The following is a 23,795-nucleotide window of genomic DNA, read 5'->3' as shown; positions in this document are numbered from 1 at the left end:
GTATTTTGAGAGTTCAATAATTTAAATATTGATTACATGAATAAGATTCATGTTTGAATTAGATATTTTATTAATTTAATATTTGATATTAAATTATTATTTAATTAATTAAATTAATTTCAAATTTTAAAAGAAATTCAATTTTAGAAATTGAAGTTAAAATTCTGTTTAATTTAGTTTTGCATTAAATTAAATATAATTAAAAATTGGAAATTAATCTTACATAGTGGATTTATCCAATTTGATCTTAAATAGTGGATTTGTCCCAATTTTGATTTTGAGTGGATTTTTCCATCTTCAAACACCTAGACCATTTTGCTAATGCATTTTGAAGTGTCAAAATGAATGATGAAGTGCTTGCATGTTCAAATTGAATAAATACATGAATTATTCAGATTGGAAGTTAGACACTCAGATTTTTTAGAAAATTCTGCAGAAATTGTTCTTGCTAAAAAAAAACCATCTCCAAATTACTTCCAATCCCTTCTCAATTCAAAGTTCTACCACTCAATCAAAGATTGAGAATATAGAGAAGATACTCTTGGTGGTCTATTGAAGGAATTGGAGGTCAATTTCGTGGAAATTGTAAGAATTAAGTGGAAATCTACAAAGGTATTCAAGTTGAAACCCTTATTTATTGAAACTATGTATTTTAGCATGCTTGTTACTCAAATTAATGTATCAATTCAGAGTTTCACTACTCAATCCAAGGCTAAGAACAATAGAGAAGATACTCTTGGTGATATATTAAAAAAAATTAAAGGTCAATTTCATGGAAATTGCAAGAATTAAGTGGAAATCTACAAAGGTATTCAAGCTGAAACCCTTATTATTGAAACTATGTGTTTTAGGATGCTTGTTACTCAAACTAATGTAATTAAAGTGCTTAATGATTTTGTTAGCTTCAGTATTTTGCATGTTTATTCTATCAATAGTCTAGTAATAAAAATGAATAATTGAAAAAACTGATTTCTTCTATAATTGAAAAAACTGATTTCTTCTATAATTGAAAAAAATGATTTATTCTTTTCAGGTGAATTGTCAAATAAGGAATTGCTCTCGAACCCAAAAACCCGAGAAGTTTCTCTATATCCCTCTCATTTTTGTCTTTTTGCTTTTATATTCATAGTTAAACATTGAGGACGGTGTTTCATTTTAAAGTTTAGGGTAAGAAAACATTTCATGTTTTTTTATTATTATTATTGAGAAATTTATGAAAAATGAGTCATTTTTTAAATTAGAAAAAATGCTCTTTAATGATATAAATGCATGTCTGGAACCCTTAAGCATCTGAGCTCGGGTTAGATTTAGATTTTATCATTTTGATATTTTTATATCTTGACTATATGTTTATGGCTCTAATATCTTGATGATGGCTTTGTTATTTTGAGATTGTGAATTTCTTACTTCTTGATGAAATATGTCTTTCATATTAAAAATGATTCTTCATGCTTTCTTTTTTATGCTCCAAAAGACTATTCTTTGATTCTTGATTCATTTTGCTATGAATGAATAAATGCATGGTTGATTGAATGCATGAAAACACAAAATAAAAGAATCACATTCATTTTATTTTATATTCTCAACTAAATTTTACATGATCACTTGATTCTTATCGATGAAATTTTGATGACACTCTTTTTAGTAAAATACAAGCAAAATTTTAGACATTTTAAAATTTTCGAACAAAATTTTTAAACCATTTTTATTAAGAAAACTTCTTTCCTTTTAATTTCATTAAAAAAAAGTGAATTCTTTATTTTTATGTTTATTTACAATCTTAGACTTTTAGAAATGTAATGTCTACTTTATTTTCTTTGTCACCCCAATAGGATGATGATATGTAGAAATGCATGTCATCTTAGGCCTTTTTACCTAGAATTATGAGGGTTGTTAAGTAGAATATGTGGCAATCATTTTAGGAATTCACGAGAAATTGAGCTTGTGGCATTCAACATTAAGAATCTTAGCTAACCCAATGTTCTATTTTTGTAGCTAACGCAAGAAGTGGATGCAAACGCGGAAACCAGACCACCGCATAGACGACCGCATGCGGAGAAATTCTCCATCGCAAAGGCGAATGCGTTTGATCAATGCATGGATGTTGCGATAATCAGCCGCATGCGTCCATCGCATGGGAGTTGCGCTCGTCAAGCGATTGCGGTCATCATGTAGAGTTGTGGTATTAAGTGAATGCAGTCACTACATGATTACGGCTACACGATAACGCATGGTAAAGGGGTCAACGCAAGGTTGATGGAATAAACGCATCAACGCATCTACCTCGAGAAAATCAAAAGATGATGTTGACATTTCACCTACCACGCCGTTGGCAGTGGAGGTTCAGAAAGGACTAAACGCGTCGAATGTCAGAATCAGAGCAGTCCATTAATGTTGTCGGCGATCCAAGCTCTATATAAAGAAGTCGATGAGCAGAAATTCAAGTTGTCCGGGGATTACCCTTGCAACCCAGACAAATGCGTGAGAAGATGCTTGGGAGTTCTTCACCTTCTTCATCCATTCCGAGTGACGACCGGAGCTAGATCTCGAGAGAGTCAGCTCCTCCACCCATCCATGGCACCATCGACGGCCTTGACGCGCATCCGCTAAAAGCAAGTCTTGTCTTCCAACCGGTCATTTCATTTTTCCTTCTTTTCTTACATTGTATTGTATACATTTTGTGATTAAGGAATTAATACAATATGTTTTCAATGCATTTATGTGTTCCTTTGATTCTATCTCCATCTTCTTTACTTAGCATCCTTACTTTCATTGCATCACTTAGTGAGATTGTTTGAGTATCGTATACATAGTCATGTGGATTAGGGATATGAAGCATGTAGCAAACCACTGAGAGGTGTGCGTTGTGCGAGTATATGAGAAAACCTTATTTGCTTAGTGTGAAGTTGTGGCAAAGCCTGTCTATAGGCCAATGCATTACTTGTCTATGAGCAAAGTCAGCAACAACCAACTACCCGGGAGGGTAAGTGGTTGGTCGCATTAAGCATTGTAAGTCATTGTTCACTAGAGATAGGAACAATCTTAGATCAGCAAAGTTCATGCAGTTACCTTGTCCTATGAGTGCTTCATTCATCATTTAGGCATACTTGGAAAAGTAGTCTAAAACCCAAATCTAAGACTCGAGAGAGTGGATTGGAACGCATAGGCAAGAATAGGGAACTTAGAGATAAGCTCTGTTTGCTTTCACACAGCATATGCACCCTACGGATGGGATATTGCATGCATCTAGGAAGTAGGATATGGTGGTTATATGTGGTCATCTCGACACTTATGCATACCCACCGCATATGTCCTAGACTTAGGCTTTTAGTGTGTGTAGCATGATCGCATGGCTTACATTGACTAAGGTTTCCCTTGGGTCACTCTTAAGGGTTGCAATGAAGACATCTTCTCATTTTATCCATTTTCTCATTCATTTGTTTCATGTCATGAGTTGTCATATCTCTACCTCTCATTCTTATTCTCATTGCGTTGCCTGTTAGCTAGGAGTAGGAGTAGTGTTAACTTAGAAACCTTCCCATCTATTCTTTTATTCAACTGCCGCATGCACATTACCACATTCAATTAGCTACAAGTCCCTGTGTTCGATCTCGAATCACCCAAGAAACTTACGTTCACGTTATACTTGGTGTGAGTGCAAGAAAACTTATGACAGGACACATAGTCATGATACATTCATTAACACGTAGTCATTCCAACGCATGACTATCGATGCATGACTATCAACGCATACCTTAAGAACATGCATCGCATATTGCGTCCAAGGGATTTTAGTGTCGAGTAAATTGACATCTAATTTCCTGTCACCATAGGACAACCAACTTGTTTTAGAAGCAAGTCTAGACAAAGTGGAAAATAGGGCCTATTGTTAAAAAAAAGTTGCTAGCATAAAAAATAAAAAATAGTCAAAATAAAGTTTGCAAACTCCTATGCATTAGTTTACTAATTGTGTGTATGTGTGCATGGATAGGGATGAAAAGAGGTGCATCCACCGTGTCTAGTTAGGGCCCACGAGAAAAAAGTGATAGGTTTCCAACGGTCGGAGTGTGAAAGCTACCTCTCTAAGTAAAGACACGCCAATTATGATTTGTGTGCATGAGTATAAAAGCACCCTTGTCTTAGAATTGCCTATCTTTTTTTGCAAGTTTAGATATATCTTAGATTGATAACCAGGCCAGTGTAAGGCGAAGAGGAATTAAGAGTTAGATAAAACCTTTCCACTTGCCTTCGATTCTTAAATAAACTAAAGCTTTGCAATCCTTTCTTTTATGATTTTACTAGAAAAAGAGTTTTATTTTCAAAATAAGTTTTGATTCTTTGTTAGTAAATTTTAACTTTCTAAATGCTTGCTTGTATCAATGCTTCTTTGACAGCTGAGAAAAGAGTTGAGAACCAATTGTTTGTGTAGGCCGAATGAGCATATAAACAAATTTGAATGAATAAGATGAACAAATAAGTGAATCTTATTTTGTTTGAATGTTTGTAGGTTTCTAGTTTTACTTGTTTGGAGCGATCAAGAGCCAAATTGGGGGTATTTTGATAGCTCTTGAAAAGAGCTGAATTTTAGAGCATAAATCCCCTAATTGCGTACCACTCATGTGCTTAAAATGATGAGTTTACATGTTAATCCCGTTCTCAAGAGTTATGGAGTGATTAGAAGAAGTTTGAAGCTAAAAGGAGCAAAAATAAGCAAAGAATCAACTAAGAAGAAGAATTTTTAAAATTTACCAATTTACCCCTCAGCTGAAATGAATCCATATGCCTCATGTCAAAGTCGGAGCGTCGCAACGTTCATGCTAAGCCTAAGTCCAACACTACCTCAATGCTAGAAGGTAGTGGCTGAGAAACAGGGTAGAGTTTGCAAGGTAGGGTTTCTTCCCCAATATAATTAGTATTTTTTGGGAGTAGCATGCTTAATCGTTATTATCTTTTATTCCAATGCAAAAATTGTTTTGATTTTAAATGTCAATTTGAAAAAAAAAAAGAAAAAAGAAAAGAAATGGTTTTGTGTTTCTTTGTTGTGCCTTAGGATTTTCATCCTCAATTGGTATCAGAGCCAGGTTGTATTATCAATTTGGTCATTTAATATTTTTTAGATCCCTGTGTTTTTTAGGCATTATTGTTGTAAATCGTTCAACTGTAAGTCCAAGTCTAGAATTAGGGTTCATGTCGATGAAGATCGAGACCAATTTGGCCAAATATTGCAATTCTGCCGACATTCTACATCTCTGCACAATTATGCAGAGAATTAGGGTTAGCAAAGTAGGTTCGATTTGACTACGGTTCAGTTGGTGGTCCAGTTGGGTTCGCTTGGTTCGCAGGTTGGTGATCCAGTTTAGGCCAGTTCAGGTTAGTCTGGTCCAATTCTAGAGCAGTAGAAGAAATTTTAGGATAAAATTAGCTAAATTAGTGTAATTTACTGCTTTATTTAATCCTAAGGGACAAAATTGTAGGTTCATTTGCTATTTAAATGCTTTGTGGATGTCATTTAAATAAATCCCACCTTTGATTAAGCATGTTCAAGCATTTTTTGTATATTATAAGTGTTATAATGTATGGTATGAAATGCTTGATTTATAATTTTAAAGTTTATTTAATGTATTTGATATGTTAAATATATGAAATTGGAGAAGCATGTTGCATGACATTAATGAGAAAATATAATTAGTTATATTTATTAATATATATGAATATGCTTGGTTGATTTTTATAAGATTATATAAATGTTATATTTAATTGAAAATCAATATGCATTGAGCATGACACATCCATAATTTAATACAATGGTTATATTAAAGTCATGAAATGCGGGTAATATGGTTTAATTTTTTAATTAGAATATGATTGTTAATTAATTAAAATCATAGTGAACATGTTATAGGACTAATCATTAAAACTTGTAATAGTTATAAAAATTAATGATTATCAACCATTAACCAATTATAAAGAGTTGCATGATGTTAGGAAAAATATATTAATTTTAAATTGTTTAAAATTAATTAGACCTAAGATCACATTTTTGATTAGGTTAGAATAATTACGTAGTTTCTTTTAAAATGGTTTTAAAATTGACTAAGTAAGACAAATAGAATTAAAGTTATAAGGGAACTCAACTGATACAGTTCTATCTAGACTTGAGGTATTTAAGTTGACGGTTTATGTAACACCTCCTAACTGGAAATTGGATTGGAACCTGAGTTGAATTAATCGAGGTCCTATTAGCATGCAATGTGAAGGAACCTTTGAAGGTCCTTGAGCGGAAGCGTGGAGATCAATCCAAAATTTATTTTCAAAGAATCAAAATTACAAAGTACAAATGTTATGCATAATCATAAATTTACAGCATGCAAACAAAAAGGAAATGAGAGAATTAGGGTGAGAGAACTAACCCTTGAATAACGATCTTCTTTGTATATCCTCTTCTCCAAAAATCAAGAACTCGAAACCCCACAATAGACATCACCACTTGATTGTCTCAGTATTCTCTGGGTGAGAATCCAGGAGTTACGTGGGCTCTGGCTATTTTGGAATAGATAAATTTTGAGAGAGATGAGAGGAAGTGATGTGGCTCAGATTTTCTCAGAATGTTTCTGTGCATCTGTAATCTTTTTATGAAACCACACCAGGAAAACGAAGAACAACTACTCTCCCCTGCCCCACTATCAGAGGGGGATGGAGTTACAACTCCTCCCCAAATAATTTTCAAAATAAAATAAAATTTATTTATTTATTTTCATAAATCAATTGAATATAATTTATATCATAACTACTTTATCATATAATATATATTAAATATATGTTAAATGAAATATAACATATAACCTATAGTTTCTATATTGTATCAAATACAATATAACCTATAGTTTCTATTCTCTCACAATTGCAATGTAATATAAATCTCATTTATGTTAAATTTAATTATATGAATCAAATTTATATAATTAATATTTAAATCATATTCAAAAATTTGTTTCCTCTCAAATAAACTTTATATTATAATGTATCAAATACATTATAGTAATTTTATCATATATAATTAGATTAAATTAATTATATCACATATAATTAATTTCCTCAATTAATTTGAACAATTTAAATTAATCCAAAAACTAATTCACATTAATTCTCGTTGAGCTATAGAGGGGACCTCATGAACCTGTAGCTTGAAACTCCAATGATACGTGAATAATTAATTAAAATCATTTAATTAAATTATTCACCATTCGTTAACTATCAGACACTCCACTAAAGACCGACAGTTGCACTCTTCGCACTACAGATATATTTTTGTGTCCATTGGATATAACCAGTCAATAGTACAATGACCCTTCACAAATTGCTAGTAAGTACAATTAGGCCAAAATTATCATTTTGCCCTTGTGTTACATCTAACTCCTTAAGTACCACTAATCCCTCTAATGAACAATAAATCATAGTCTAACTATGACCAAACCCCTCTCTGGCCAGGAGAGGGTGTGGTGCTACATTGTTCAAGTCCCAAAAATAGCTCTTAAGAGAGCAATTTATCTACTTACCCCGACGTTGGGGAAGAAGTGAATTCCTTCTTATGTAGCTATGTTCCCAGCTCCCCAATTAGAAGAATCCCAAAATGGTATACTTGTTGAGTTAGCAATCTGGCCACTCTCACCCATACAAATTAAAGGATCGCCTTCATAGGTAGGAGTTTATAACTCACTCAGGATTCAGGTCATGTTACCTATGGTCATCCTGGTGAAATGTAAGTCTCTATTATGAACGATGTTATATAATGAGTCTAGTCATTTCGTGGTCCGATCTTGTATAAACTCCTTTGTATATAATATCCCCACTCACATGTCTCTACGTGAATGATCAGGATCATATCATTTGTAGCACTTTACAACAATTATAACATCTACAAAGTGTGTCATACTCGTAGTGTCACTAGGATAAGTTATCCAGCTTTATTCATCTATTACAAACCATTTAGGTTATCACTTAAACATGATCCACCCATATGTCTCTACATACATGTTTAAGCTACAAGGTAACCTTGGATGTTAGTTTATTGGTTTGTGGGTTTAATGCAACTAAATGTCAAATAAAACATCACATATTTTATTAGATAAATAAGATGTTTGTACAATACGACTACAAACTATAGAACCCTACGAGATTTAGGACAACAACCCCAACACAATGTTACTAGATAAATTAAATGGTTTAATACACCTAGAACTTTAGTATAAAGCCCTTTTAGAAGAATTATAATAGGCATAGACTTAAATAGATTCATTAACAAGAATTTAGCTAAGTATAACAAAAGTCTAAATAATTAAAATATTCTAGTGGGAGAAAATGGTATATAAGATATATCATTTTTACGCTCTAACGTCCTTCACCCCGTGAGATCCATGTTCGGCTTCGTGTCACCCTAGGTACAGCCTCCCTTCGAAAAGTGTTTGCATGGGTCAATATCAAGATGAATAGAGGAAATTTTTAGAGTAAGTGAGAGAAGGTCATGTATCAACTATCCTACGGTCTCCTTCATTAGGTTGCACCATGAGATTCTTATGATCTGCCTCGTGTCATCCTAGAGCGACCATCCCTTCGGAGGGTCTGATCATAGGTTTCGGAACAACGAAAACTCCAGAAATGGATAGGATTTCTTAGATTAATTTTCAACAGTTTTCTTTCCTAATGGTATCCTATTGAAGTGTACCTTCGAAATTAAAAATGAAAGGGTCACACTTACAAGATGAATGAAACAAGTTAATGAATCCTTGACCAAATTAACGGTAGCTAAAAACTATAGGAATAAGAGTTATTCTAGAATTAATAATTAGCTGAGATAGTCTCAATTCAGGGGAGGGATAATTGATCACCTTTCGGTGGTTGTTGTTCTAAACCTCTCAAGTATAGTTACGAAATCAAATCGATAGTTTATTTAGGGTTCTATGATTTCCTGGTTTTACTAAACTGATTGGATGTTTTGTGTGATGGGTTAAGGCAAAGATAACTAAAACAGTCGCTTTTCTGTTTGTTTTTCAACATGTCGTCCTAAATTATCGCTTTACTTAAAAATGAGAAATTTAACCGATGAAAATTATATGATGTGAAAATCAAACTTGAATACGATTCTTGTTATCGATGATTTGCGATTTGTTTAACTGAGGAATGTCCTCAGGTCCCCACTCGAAATGCACCCTTAAATGTTAGGGATGCATATGATCATTAGAAAAAGGCCAATCAAAAGACCCGAGTCTATATCTTGGCTTGTCTATTTGATGTACTCAACAAGAAGCATGAGGCCATGCTCACTGCTCGTGAGATCATGGAGTCCTTCTAGAGTATGTTTGGGCAACTGTCCATTCAGATCTGACACGAGGCCCTCAAATACGTTTATAATGCACGTATGAAGGAAGGCCAATTAGTTAGAGAACATGTTTTCGAGTTAATAGTCCAGTTCAACGTGGCTGAAATGGATGGGGGGTCATTGACAAACAAATTCAGGTGTCTTTTATTTTGGAATCTCTTCCGAAGAGTTTTCTGCAATTCTATAGCAATTCGATTATGGATAAAATCCAGTACACCATAACGACTCTCCTAAATGAGTTGTAGACCTACCAGTCTATTATGAAAGGTAAGGGGCCGGTAGAAGGAGAAGTAAATGTTGCCCATTCCAGAAAGTTTCGTATGAAGGAAATCAAACATGAGGATTTCCATGAGCAGCGGAAGGGATTGTTCCAAATTCCATTCGGATTGAACACAAAACAATTACAGTCTAAACGAAAACTAACAGGTCATGCATATACAAAAATTACAGCATGTTAAACGATGATACAAGGGATAAAGGATGCATACCTTTGAAGAACCATTCTTCGAGAATCCCTCAATCAATCTATAATGCGTCCGCAGCAACTCTCGAATGCAACGACCGGTACAGCCAACGAACACGAATACAACAAACACAGCCAACAGCTCCTTGAACCTAATCGAGTCTAACTCGATCCACGAACTGAGTGAGGACACCACCACAATGGTTACCTTGATATTCTCTATGTGAGAATCTAGGAGTTGTGGGCTCTGTGTGATCTTGGCTTGAGTAAGAAACTGGAGGACTACGATCGAGTAGACGATTCGAGCAAGTGGGAGATAAGAACACAGTCTATCGTATAAACAGTGTGCCCAATCATTTAGTAAACGCAAGCCTATCGTATAGACTTAGCCACTCGATTGTGTAGCAACGATCAGTTGAATGACTATCGTATAGTCAACTATAAGCGATCGCTTAGCTAATGGTGTAGTCTCTCAATAGCTATTGCTTAGTGAAACTCTTTCACTTGATAGCTTGTCACCGTGGGAACTTTCCGAATGAAGTAACTCTATAATTTGAGGAAACCCATTTTTCTTTTTATCTCACGGTTACCATAAAACCACCAATAAGCTCCCACTCAATCGGTTATTAGAGAAAAAGAAATTATTTATCATATAATTAAAATATTATAAATAAATATGATAACCAACTTATCATAATATATTTATAGCTTATAGTTTTAATATTTCATCTCATGAAACATATAAACCATAGTTCTTTTTCTATTTTATGGTACTTAATGTAAATCATATTTACATTAATTCTTCCACTTGATGTATCTCATACATCACACCAATTATATCATATATAATTGAATTTCCTCTTGTTAATTTGAACATTTCAAATCAACCCCAAAATCTAATTCTCATCTTGAATCCATTGAGCTACCAAAGGGGCCTTATGGACCTGTAGCTTGAAGCTCCAACGGTACGTGAATAACTGACTAAACTCTTTAGTCTCAGGATCCACCATCCGTAAACTGTTGGGCACTCCACTAAAGACCGATGAGATGCACTCTTCTCACTATAGACATATTTCTTGGTCCATATTAATCAATCAACAGTGCGATAACCCTTCATAGATCGCTCGTAAGTACAATTGGGCCAATTTACCGTTTTGCCCCTATAGTTACATCTAATTCCTTAAGTGCCACTGATTTCTCTAATGAATAATAAGTCATAGTCCTACCATGACTGAGTCCCCTCTTCCAAAGAGAGGGTGTGGCCACTATGTTCAAACCCGGAATCAGCCCTTAAAAGAGCAATCTATCTACTTACTCCTGCTTCAAGGAAGGAGTGAATTTCATCTTGTGTAACTGAGTTCCCAGCTCCCCATCAGATAAATCCCCAAAAAGGTAGGCGTGTTGAGTTGGCAATCTAACCACTCTCACCCATACTAATCAAAGGACTGCCCTCATAGGCAGGAGTTCCCAAAACACTCAGAATTAAGGTCATGTCACCTATGGTCGTTTTAGTGAAATGTAAGTCTCAATTATCAATGGCGTTATATAAAAAGACGAATCATCTTGTGGTTCGATCTTATACAAACTCTTTGCATGGGACACTCTCGCTCGCATGTCTCCACATGAATGGTCAGGATCAGACCATCTATAGTAGGTCACAACACTTGTAAACCTCTACAAAGCGGTCATATTCGTAGTGTCACCAAGATAAGTATCCCTCCTTTATCCTTATACTACAGACCATTTAGGTTATTACTTAAGGCATGATCTACTTGTATATCTCATATACATCCTTAAATTTACATAAAATAATCACGAATCTTTGTTTATTGGAAATGAGTAAATGTAAATAAAATAACTCTTATTTTATTATTAACAACGTGTACAATGTTTACAATGTTTACAAACTAGGTGACTCCAAGAGAATTAGGAAACCAATCCCAACACTGTAAGGGTTCATCCTCAGGAACTAAATTTGTACCCTCGTCTTCTGGTCTTAAGAAGGTCCAAAAGAAGAAATGAGGAAAAGGGAAGGCTCCCTCTACTAAAAAGAGTAAGAGAAAGGCCAAGGTAGCCAGAAAGGGCAAGTGCTTCCACTGCCATGTGGAAGGTCATTGGAAGGCGGAACTGCCCAAAATACCTTACTAAGAAGAAAAAGAAAAAGGATGAGGTAAATGTAATTTACTTGTTTTACAAATATGCTTAGTGGAAAATGACCACAATGCTTGGATACTTGATTTAGAAGCCACTAATCATGTTTGTTCTTCTTTATAGGGAACTAGTTCCTTCCAACAGCTTGTTGATGGTGAAATGACATTCAAGGTTGGAATTGGAAACGCCATTTCAGCTCATATAGTAGGAGCTACGAAGTTGTTTTTTGGAAATAGATTTCTTTTCTTAGAAAGTCTGTATACTGTTCCTAAAATGGAAAGGAACTTAGTATCTATTTCCTGCTTAATCGAACATATGTATTCAGTATTTTTTACAAGTAATGAAACGTTCATTTCAAAAAATGGGGTACATATTTGTTCGGCTAAATTAGAAAACAACTTGTATGTGTTAAGACCAACTAAAACAAACGCACTTTTAAATCATGAGATGTTTAAGACTGCTAATACTCAAACTAAAAGGTAAAGAATTTCTCCAAGTAACAATAATACTTATCTTTGGCACTTAAGATTAGGTCACTTAATCTCAATAAGATCAAAAGATTGGTAAAGAATGGACTTTTAAGTGAGTTAGAAAATGATTTATTACCTCTATGTGAATCTTGTCTTAAGGGTAAAATGACTAAAAGACCTTTTAGTGGAAAGGGTTATAGAGCCAAAAAGCCCTTAGAGCTCATACATTTGGATCTTTGTGGTCCAATTAATGTAAAAGCTCGATGAGGATACGAATACTTCATCTCTTTTATAGATGATTATTCGAGGTATGGTTACTTATACCTAATGAAAAATAAGTCTGAATCCCTTGAAAAGTTCAAGGAGTAAAAGGCAGAAGTTGAAAATCTGTTAGGTAAGACTATTAAAACACTTCGATTTGATCGAGATGGAGAGTATATGGATTTAAGATTCCAAGACTATATGATAGAACATGGAATCCAATCTTAACTCTCAGCATCTGGTACACCTCAGCAAAATGGTGTATCGGAAAGGAGAAATAAAATCTTATTAGACATGGTTCGTTCTATGTAAGCTATGCTCAATTGCCTAACTCGTTTTGGGGGGTATGCAGTAGAGACTGCAGTTTATATCTTGAAAAAGGTTCCATCGAAGAGTGTTTCTGAAACACTTTTTGAGTTATGGAGGTTGCGTAAACCTAGTATGTGCTACTTTAGGATCTAAGGTTGTCCAACACATGTGCTAGTTACAAATCCTAAAAAATTGGAACCTCGTTCAAGATTATATCAATTTGTTGGTTACCCTAAATAAACGAGAGGTGGTCTATGACCCATAAGAATACAAAGTTTTTGTATCGATAAACGCTACATTCTTGGAAGAAGACCATATGAAAGCATAAACCACGAAGCAAATTAATATTAAATGAAGCTACTGAAGAATCAACAAGAGTTATTGATGATGATGTTGGTTCTTCATCAAGAGTTAATGAAGGGAATAGCACTTCAAGTCAGTCCCGTCCTTCTCAATCGCTAAGAGTGCCTCAACATAGTGGGATATTTGTAGCACAACTTAACCATTACTCGGGTTTAACTAAAACTCAGGTCATCATGCCAGATGATTGTGTTGAGGATCTATTGTCTTATAGGCAAGCAATGAATGACGTAGACAATGATTAATGGGTCAAAGCCATCGACCTTGAAATAGAGTGGATGTACATCAATTCAGTATGGGATTTTGTAGATCCACCTAAAGGGGTTAAACCCATAGGGTGTAAACAGATCTACAAGAGAAAGAGAGATGTAGTTGGAAAGGTACAGACCTTCAAAGCTAGACTCATAGCAAAGGGTTATACTCAAAAAGAAGGGGTTGACTATGAGGAAACTTTTTCCCCTGTTGCTATGCTTAAATCTATAAGAATTCTCTTATCCATAGCCACATATTATGACTATGAGATATGAAAAATGGATGTCAAGACAACTTTTCTAAATGTCAATCTTGAAGAGAATATCCTTATGTCTCATCCTGAGGGGTTCATAGCCCAAGGTCAGGAGCAAAAGGTTTGCAAACTGAATTGATCCATTTATTGGTTGAAACATGTCACACCCCCTCCTAAACTACCTGCTAGCTTAGTTAGGGAGATGGTGTGAAGCCAACAGATATCGTCCTCCTCTAACGATACCTGTTGACCCTGCTAAATCATTGAACTTGATAAACCTACTAATCTTAGATATAAAATACTTTACATGTAACACAACACAATAGAACCCCTGAAAACCTTTAGACACACATGAAGTGCAGTCCTGACATAACTCGGTTTGGAAAATAACCTGATAGAGATATCACAACCAAAAACATATCCAACTAGGGTTTACACAACCATGACATCTAGTGCTTACACAGCCATAAACTATCCAGTTCTTACAAAGACATTTACAATACAAACAGATACAATGTACAACTCCACCCACGTATGGAGCTTGATCTGGAAGCTTTTAGCAGAAAACAGACTTGGCAGTTATCAGGCACCGGGAGCTCGATCTCTACCTAAAAAGTGGGAAAAAATTTTCAAAGAGTGAGCTACGAAGCCCAATGAGTGACTAATTTAAAACTGTAAATCCGCAAATCAAAACACGTGATAAACCTTTAAACGTATGAATTTGTTCAATCAAAGCGTTAAACATAAATGTGTAATGCTAAAAGCTTCCTCAAATATTCCGCAAGTACGTCATTAAAATCTAGCAAGGCATATCAAGTATATAAAACATTTTAACTAACATGACAAATCAACATTGTGTAGGGCATGCCCAGTATAACCAACATTTACTAGCTCGACGATGTAGTGGGGCTCGCCCAGCACTCACGACAGCATCATTGTCACAGAGTACACTCAACATCAACAACAGAATATAACCTGTGTGCACATGGTACCATATATCCTCGGGCTCAATATCTCAGTCATGTAGTCAATAAAAGTCTCAGAAAACTACATGAAAATATTAAAACATGTCTGCTTATCTTTATCTTTTGTAAAACTCAAGCTTACTCAGCTTGCTCGTGAAAAATTGAAAATTTTTTAATAGTACTCACTAATACATACTTTACTTTAAATGATATCGTTTCAACTACTTTTCAGGAATTCAATAATCACGTGCTCATATATAAACCTCATTAGAAAATCTAAGCTCAAAACTTATGCTTGAAACCATTCATAGAAATCATATATCATTCATAAGTTCATATTCAAGCATGTAAACCATTTAAGCATAAATTACAGTTTAGAAATCATTTTCGAAATTCATTTTGTCACTCACAGTCTTGGCTAGTTCCCTAGTCTGTAGACTCAGCCTATTTCCTCTTGGCCTGTCAAACAAACCAAAATCGAGCATCAGAACTATAAATCGTCTTGTCTTTCCATGCTCATGAATTCTAAATTCTACAAATAAAATCATACTTCCCATTTTTTTTTCCAGATTTTTCAGATTCAATACCCTAACTTCCAACACTCATAACTTCCTCAATACTTGATCAAAATTAATTTACTATATATTAAACTCTTTATTTTGGAACCTTCTACAACTTACCTGAAGGAATGAAAACGAGATTCTCAATGGATGTGTCCAGAAATCCTCCGAACACAACAAATATAGATTCGTACTTCTCTGCTACCCTCTACCTTTCTTCTGAAATTAAACCTAAATTTAGTCATTTTTGGCTCACAAATTCTTCATGTAAGTTATAGAAAATTGAATAAGCTTTCCAACCATACCCAATTGAGCTTCTAATTCAACCTGTACACCTCAGAATGTTTGAAAAACCAAAGAAAATCAGAGATCCTTCTGATTTGCTCGAAAATTCTGTGCTTTGTCTTCCTTTTCAAAAACCATTAACTTAACATCAGATTTAGCTCAAGCTTCCTTTATGAAATTTGTTAGAAAATGGATTAAATTTCAAGGAAGTCAGGCCTCACCTCTTAGTTCTTTTTTTGTAGCTTAAACCGACTTAAAAACCAGAGATAGGCAGGTTTAACACAGATTCTTCCATGGTTGCACTTACATGAACTTTTTCCTCCTTTCTTCAACCTCCAACTTGCAGCAAGCTTCTTCTTCCTCTTCCTTCACTCTCTCTCTCGAAATTATCTGAAAATATGATGGAAAATGATGGAGAAATAGGCTGAAATGAGTTAGGCGGTGGTGCCGAATGAGTTTCCATTTCCTTTCATTTTTTTTCCTTTTTCCTTTTCCTTTTCTTTTCTTTTCTTTTCTTTTTCTTTATTTCCTTTCTTTTCTTTTATTTATTAATAAATTCCAAAATTATCAAAGACAACTTCAACCAAAAGTTTTGCCATTTTTCTTCAACAATGGAACAACAATAACTTAAATCCAACATCATACAATATGTGACAAGAGCAAATAATCCAAGGAAAGTCTCGGGTTTACAAAACAGGCATCTAGATCTTTGAATATTAGATTTGATACTACGATCAAATCTTTTGGTTTTGACCAAAACGTTGATGAGTCTTGTGTGTACAATGATAAAGTAGTTTTTCTTATTACTTTATGTGGACGATATCCTACTCATTGGGAATGATGTAGGATACCTTACGATGTTAAAAAGTGGCTAGCAGCCCAATTTTAAATAAAATATTTGGGAGAGGCGCAGTATGTTTTTGGGATCCAAATCATTAGGGATCATAAGAACAAAAAGCTAGCTATGTCTCAAGCAACTGATATTGATAAAATATTTATTCGATATTCGATATAGAACTCTAATAGGGGTTCATTACCTTTCAGGTATGGAGTTCACTTGTCTAAGAATCAGTGTCCTAAGACACCTTAAGAAGTTGAGGACATGAGACGTATTCCCTATGCCTCAACTATGGGTAGCTTAATGTATGTTATGCTCTGCACTAGGCCTGACATTTGTTAAGCAGTGGGAATAGTCAATAGGTACCAGTCAATCTAGGGTTAAACCACTGGACTACAATTAAGAATATCATCAAGTATATTAAGAGAACGAGGGACTATATGCTCGTGTATGGAGCTACGGATTTGATCCTTATGGGGTACACAAGACTCTGATTTTCGAACTAACAAGGATTCTAGGAAATCCACGTCAGGATCAGTGTTCACCCTAAATGAGGGAGTTGTAGTATGGCATAGCATCAAGCAAAGATGTATTGCAGACTCAACCATGGAGATTGAGTATGTAGCTGCATGTGAAGCAGTAAAGGAGGCAGTTTGGCTAAGAAGTTCCTAAGTAATTTGGAAATTGTTCCAAACATGAACTTGTCGATCATCTTATACTATGTCAATAGTGGGGTTGTGGCCAACTCGAAAGAACCTCGTAGCCACAAACGAGGAAAGCACATTGAGAGGAAGTATCACCTGATACAGGAGATTGTGCAACGAGGAGATGTGATCGTCACAAAGATTTCTTTGGAGCACAACATCGCTGAACCATTTACGAAGGCTCTCTCAGATAAAGTGTTCGAGAGTCATCTAGAGAATCTAGGTCTACGAGATATATACATTTTGTAATCTAGGACAAGTGGGAGATGTATAATGGGTATGTGATGCCCTAATTTTTTGTATTTTAGTTTGTATTTGTAACATCCCAGTTGTTCCATGTAATGTACATCCCACTAACTAGAGTTTTAACTCAAGTGGGAGTTAGTTGGGTTTTATGCCCTAAAACTCGTAGATAGTAAATATAATTAAATGATTATCATTAATAAATAGTTATTAATGTTTTTATCAATAAGTGTTATTGGTGTTTTATTTAATTTTGTCTTATTAACCTAAAATCCAATAAACTAATATCCTAGGTTGTCTTATGAGTCTTGAATTGTATGTAGAGACATATAGGGATTAATGTTCAAGATACAGCCTAAAGGGTCTATAATATAGGGATAAGGTTGGGTAATATCCTAGGTTGTCTTATCGCATTAAAACTATAGGTTAAATGAGAGAAATGTTTTTTAATATGATTCAATTGGGAAATTAAATTAAATATGTGATATTTAATTAGATGATTAAATGATTGAAAAATTAATTAATTATTTAATTTAATTGATTAAATCAAAACTATAAGTTAAATTTAATATACATTAGATGCACATTAAAACTATAGATTATGTGAGAGGAAATCATTTAAATATGATTTAAATGATTATCAAACTAAATATATTTAATTAGTAAATTTTATTTTATTTTATTTTATTTTATTTTATTTTATTTAAATTAAACAAATTAACTCCTCATTTTAGGGAAGTTACGAGAAAACGTGGGATCAATCCCCACGTTTTTCTCTCCCTTGCTCACTATCCCTCTCTCTAACAAAAGGATTTTGTTTTGCATAGGGAGGAGGAGGCAAATCCCAAAAGAGAGAATCTCACAATTCTCCATAGCCTCAACTCCCCGCAAAAATAGGGAGGTTTCCAAGTAGGGAGTCTAATCCCAATTCAGCAAAGAATTTCTACAGAATTGTTAAAAGGTTTGCAAGGTAAAGTTTCTTTCTCTGTATAATTAGTCTTTTTTTGGAATAGCATGCTTAATCGCTATTACCTTTTATTCCAATGCAAAATTGTTTTGATTTTAAATGCCAATTTGAAAAGAAAAAGAAACGAAATGGTTCTGTTTTTTGGCTTCCCCTGTGCCTTAGAGTTTTCATCCCTTCATTATCATATGTTTGTATGCAAATATTTTTTTAATTTTTTAATAAAACTTGCACGTTATAAATGATGTGAAATCCTTGTTGAGTGCAAACTTTGATATGAAAGACATAGGAGAAGCAGATGTAATCTTAGGCATAAAAGTAACTAGGTCTGAAAAGGAAATTTCTTTGGATCAATCTCATTATATAAAAAAGATTCTAAAGAAATGTAATTACTTTGAATGTAAACCAACATGTACTTCTTACGACCCTAGTGTTAAGTTGTTCAAGAACACTAGAGACAGTGTTAATCAATCTTATGCAAGCATCATAGGCAGTCTCAGATATACTACTAACTGCACTAGGTCTGATATAGATTCTGTTGTAGGATTACTTTGTAAATTTACAAGCAGACCTAGTATAGAGCATTGGAATGCTATAGAGAGGGTTATGAGGTACTTGAAAAAAACCTAGAATCTAGGATTACATTATCAGAAGTTTCTCGCTGCCCTGGAAAGGTTCAGCGATGCTGACTGAAACTCCCTCTTAGATGATTCAAATGCTACTATTGGCTATATTTTCGATATAGCATGCGAAGTTGTCTCTTGGAAGTCCAAGAAACATAATATTTTAGCTCAATCTATGATGAGTCAGAAATGATAGCACTAGCAATAGCTAATAAAGAAGCAGGTTGGCTTAGAAGTCTACTATTATAGATTTTCCTATGGAAAAAGTCGGTACCAATCATATTGATCAATTGTGATAGTACTACAGCAATCGAAAAAGTTCAGAGACGACAAATACGTCATAAACATAGTACCATTAGAGAGTTTATCACTACTGGTGCAGTTAGAGTGGATCACATAAGGACTGATGAAAACTTGACAGACCCTTTAACAAAAGAACTAGCCAGAGAAAAGGTTTTCAAAATCTCAGAAAGGATTAGACTCATGCCTATAGAAAGATGAATCACTATGAGGAAAACCCAACCTATAGACTGGAGATCCCAAGAAATAAGTTCAACAGGTAATAACTGATCACAAGTGATATGAAATGAATCGTGCTACAAACACAGAGTTTCCTTTCTATGACCTAGAGTCTGAGATTCTGAAGCGTAAAAAAGGTTGAACATAGTTCTTAATGAGATCTATACTTGATGTCAAGTGGAGTACCTAGCTACAAGAATACTCTTGATAGACTCACCTATGTGAATGTTGTAGGGGCCACTTCTTATGAAATTTTAGGCAAACTATCTAGAGGGTTCACTAAACCAGGATACACGTGCTAGGTCTTAAAGCACGGGCTTTCAAACTACACCCTAATAATGTTGTGTGTGAGTATTGTTGGAGATAGAGTTCAAAACCAAGAGTTACTCTAGTATTCTAAATCATCTACACGACGTAAAGATTCAAGTCATAAGACATCTTTGTTTATGCACAGTATTGTACAGACTGATATTGCTCGATGAAAAAAATGTTTTCTTATGGTTTTTAAATTTTCAAGTGGGGGATTGTTGATGAACTTTATTCTTAAATTGAAGGAAAATGGAAGATGGGAATCCCACATTGCTTACATCAACAATGGAAAGTCACTTCAAGTATCATCACCTCTAGTTGTGGGTTTGGGCCCTAAGGGGTATCCATGTTTTAGACGGGTGAGGAGATAGGCAAATGTGGATATAGTGGTCATCCCACATGCACGCATTTTCGCCACCATCCGTCTGGTCGAGCATGGCGTGGTCCTTCACTCATTCCTCTTCTTCATGCACTTCCATGGCTTATAAATTGGCCTTTAGTGCTTCAGAAGGATGACACATAACAGAAACCACTTCTCTCCTCTACATTTTGTATAATCTTGAAGGTATGATCAGTTCCGTTCGAGATAGTATTATCTAGACTTTTTTATGCTTAGGGCGGCATGGACATTGTTGAATTGCTTGTACAAGGGATAGAGTCATGAAACATCTTAAAGAGAGCGAACTTGCAACTTAACCTGTAACAGTTTTCTCTTTTGCAGATTAATTTCCAATGTCTGACGTCATTCGAGCCATTCAGTCGTAGTTATCTTCTGTCCACTGGAGGTAGCCGTTCCAATAATCTGCAATCTCAAAGAATTTCTTACATGTTGACATTCATCTTGGAGTAAATTTTGTATTAGTTGCTCACTGTTCACACAGTAATTTTCAAGAATTTAAATTGTGTACAATAAACTTGATTTTATTTGTGTTTAATAGTACAATTTCTTATGTATGTCATTTACTTCTTTCTTGAATCCTCGATGTTAGAATGAAAATTTACATATTTGTCATCTTTGCATTATTTACGTTTCTGGAGTTTAGAAAAGTGTGATATACAAACTCTCTAACCTAGAGGCACCTCTTTTCTATATTTTGAATAATTCTCTCCAATAAAATTGTTCTCCCTCTGTCTCGTGGAGGTAGCTAACACACTATTATTTATCACGTAAACCTGTGTGTTGGCTCTTTATTGTTTACGTTTTTTCTCTTTATTTCATGAAAACTAGTAAAAGATAATGCATATTAAAATGTCAAACTTACTAATTTCCCCATTAAATTAACCAAAGTTCCACCAAAGATGAACAAACTTGCATATTAAACATAAACTTAGTTTCAAAAGTGTTGGATATATATATAGATAGTGAAAGAAAGTGACACAATTAAATATTTAAACATAAAAATGGATTTAATTGTGTAAATTAAATTTATTGTTAGAATCTTTCAAATTGGATAAAAACTTCAAATTAAAATAATATTCCATGTATAAATTTAACATGTATGAAAATTAAATTTGTAGTTTCTTCAATTTGAATGAGTTATGTTTGATTCTTGTCAAGCAAAAACTCAATTGAGATAAATTTGACACGTGTTTCAATTTGTGTATTTATTTGATTTTGTTTGTATTTTTTAGAGTTACTAAGTTGCTAGCCTATAAATAGCATCTTGGTTCTTCATTTGTAATACTCCACTTCAAATTGAAGAGTTCTCTCATTTCTTTGTTTCTTTCTTTGATCTTGAGTTGATTTGAGAGCAAGTATCAAAGAGTTCTGTCAAATACGAGTAGTTCAAGGTTGCAATTCTATTGGAGATAGTTATTGTATCCTGTTGAGACGATCACTATAGTCTGCTTGCAGCTCATGCAAAACGAATAATTGTCTTCAGGACAGTATTTATCAAAAGCATGTCTCGACTATATTTTGAAACTCCAAAGATTTTGAGATTCTTTCTAATCTTTGATTATTTTCATATCTAAATCTTGTTACATCATCTGATTTAAGTTTGAATTTGAATATTACACATTGAGTGTACTATTTCTAATTGAGGGTAATTAATTTACTAGTGTATTCAGTTCATATATATACCCTTTTCCCCAACAAAAAGTCAAATGCGTGGGTTTAAACTTTTTTTGGATGGGAATGGAGAAGCTCGGGCCCACATCCCAGGTTGTCCCATTGACTCCCTTGATGGAAAACCTCTTATGAATCTTATTCTTTTGTTTCTTTTTCTCCAACAAAGATTTGCGTAATTGTTCAGAAATAGCACAAAATATTTTTCACCTTTTCACAAATAATGCTTTTCTAACCATTTATTTTAATAGATCATCTTGGTGTCACAGTTTCAATTAGAAAACAACTCAAACTACTTCAATTTTATCACTTTAAGAAATAATCTTGCAAACAAGACAGGCTTAAAAAAAAAAAAATTATCTAGTTGATTATTTTATGTCATATAATATTAAATTTATATTCACCCATCAACTTAAACTTTTGAATCAATTAGTGATTTAACATAGAATGAGAGTAAGTGGTCCAGGGAGATCTTTTGTTCAAACTCCTGCAACGTTATTTCTTATGAAGGGAGAAGAGAGAGTTATAATGATAGGATAATTACAGTGAATATCATTTTTAGGATAATAATTAATTACGTGTGTGCAACATTTCTAAAAAGTTACAAATAAAACAGAATCTTTTAGCGAAAGTAAAATCTAAGTTTTGCTACATTTGCAAAATTTTTGTATTCTGCTATATCTGCAAATATTTTGGGCTTGATTACTATATTTGCAATTATTTGCAATTATCTCTAATGTGAAACGAATGGAATTAGGTTGACATGAAAGTCTAAGATTAGATATCAGATCATTTAAGGTTTTTTTTTTTTTTTTTTTTTTGGTTCTTTTCCAGAGTTCTTGGCCAAGATTTCTACTAAGAAAACACAAAATCAAGTAAAGACATACAATAAAAATAAGTTGAAAATCTTATTTTGATCTTTGTCACAATCTAGCCGAGATACCACTAAGATCACTCTATTAAAACAATTGTCCAAAAAAAAAAGTGTTATTTGTGAAAAGCGAATAAAATTTTGTGCTATCACAATAACCACAAAGTATCCCTTATTTTATGATGTTATGAAAAAATTCTACCTCCAAATAAACACTCTTGTTATAATTCTTGACCAAAGAAAGTTCTAGGTTAATTCACCCCCTCCCATTATATGAGTCCAAGAATGTTTTTTTCTTAAAGTTACATTCATGTTAGTGGTAAAATAGTTTTTTCCACCCACAATTTGAGAAAAATAATGATTTTTTAAGAAAGATAATAACCAATAATTATAGTAATGGTTCTAAGTATTAATTAGAATGAAAATTGGAAGATTTGAGAGGATAACAGTTGAATTGTGTTGTATTTATGAGAGTTTGTTCTGAAATTAATTATTCACAGCTAATCTATAGGAAAAAAATTACTAGAAAAAAATATTTATTTGAATATCATTTTGGTTATTATATTTTCTTTTGATTTATTATGGTCATCGGTATCTTTACTTTTAAGATGTTCATTTTGATCAATGTATTTTCAATTTTTGTTCATTTTAGTTCATGTACATTCGAAAAATCCATTTTGAATCCCATATTTTAAAGATATTACCATCTTGATCCTCTATTTGTAAAATTTTATACACAGGGGAAACTATTTAATACATGTTTATGGTTACGTTTTTTAAAATTTAGTAATTGTGTTAAAATGGGGTAGAAACGAAAACGAATGAGCTAAAAAGATGCCACTTTTAAAAATATAAAGTAAAAAATGACCTTTTGAAATTAATTAAAATTAAACAAAAAAAAAGGTACGAATATCAAAATAAACCTACATTTATAATCACAAAAAGACCTAA

This window comes from Benincasa hispida, chromosome 5 (genome assembly GCF_009727055.1).
Source record: "Benincasa hispida cultivar B227 chromosome 5, ASM972705v1, whole genome shotgun sequence".
Lineage (NCBI taxonomy): Eukaryota > Viridiplantae > Streptophyta > Magnoliopsida > Cucurbitales > Cucurbitaceae > Benincasa > Benincasa hispida.
Note: the sequence above shows the minus strand (reverse complement) of the source record.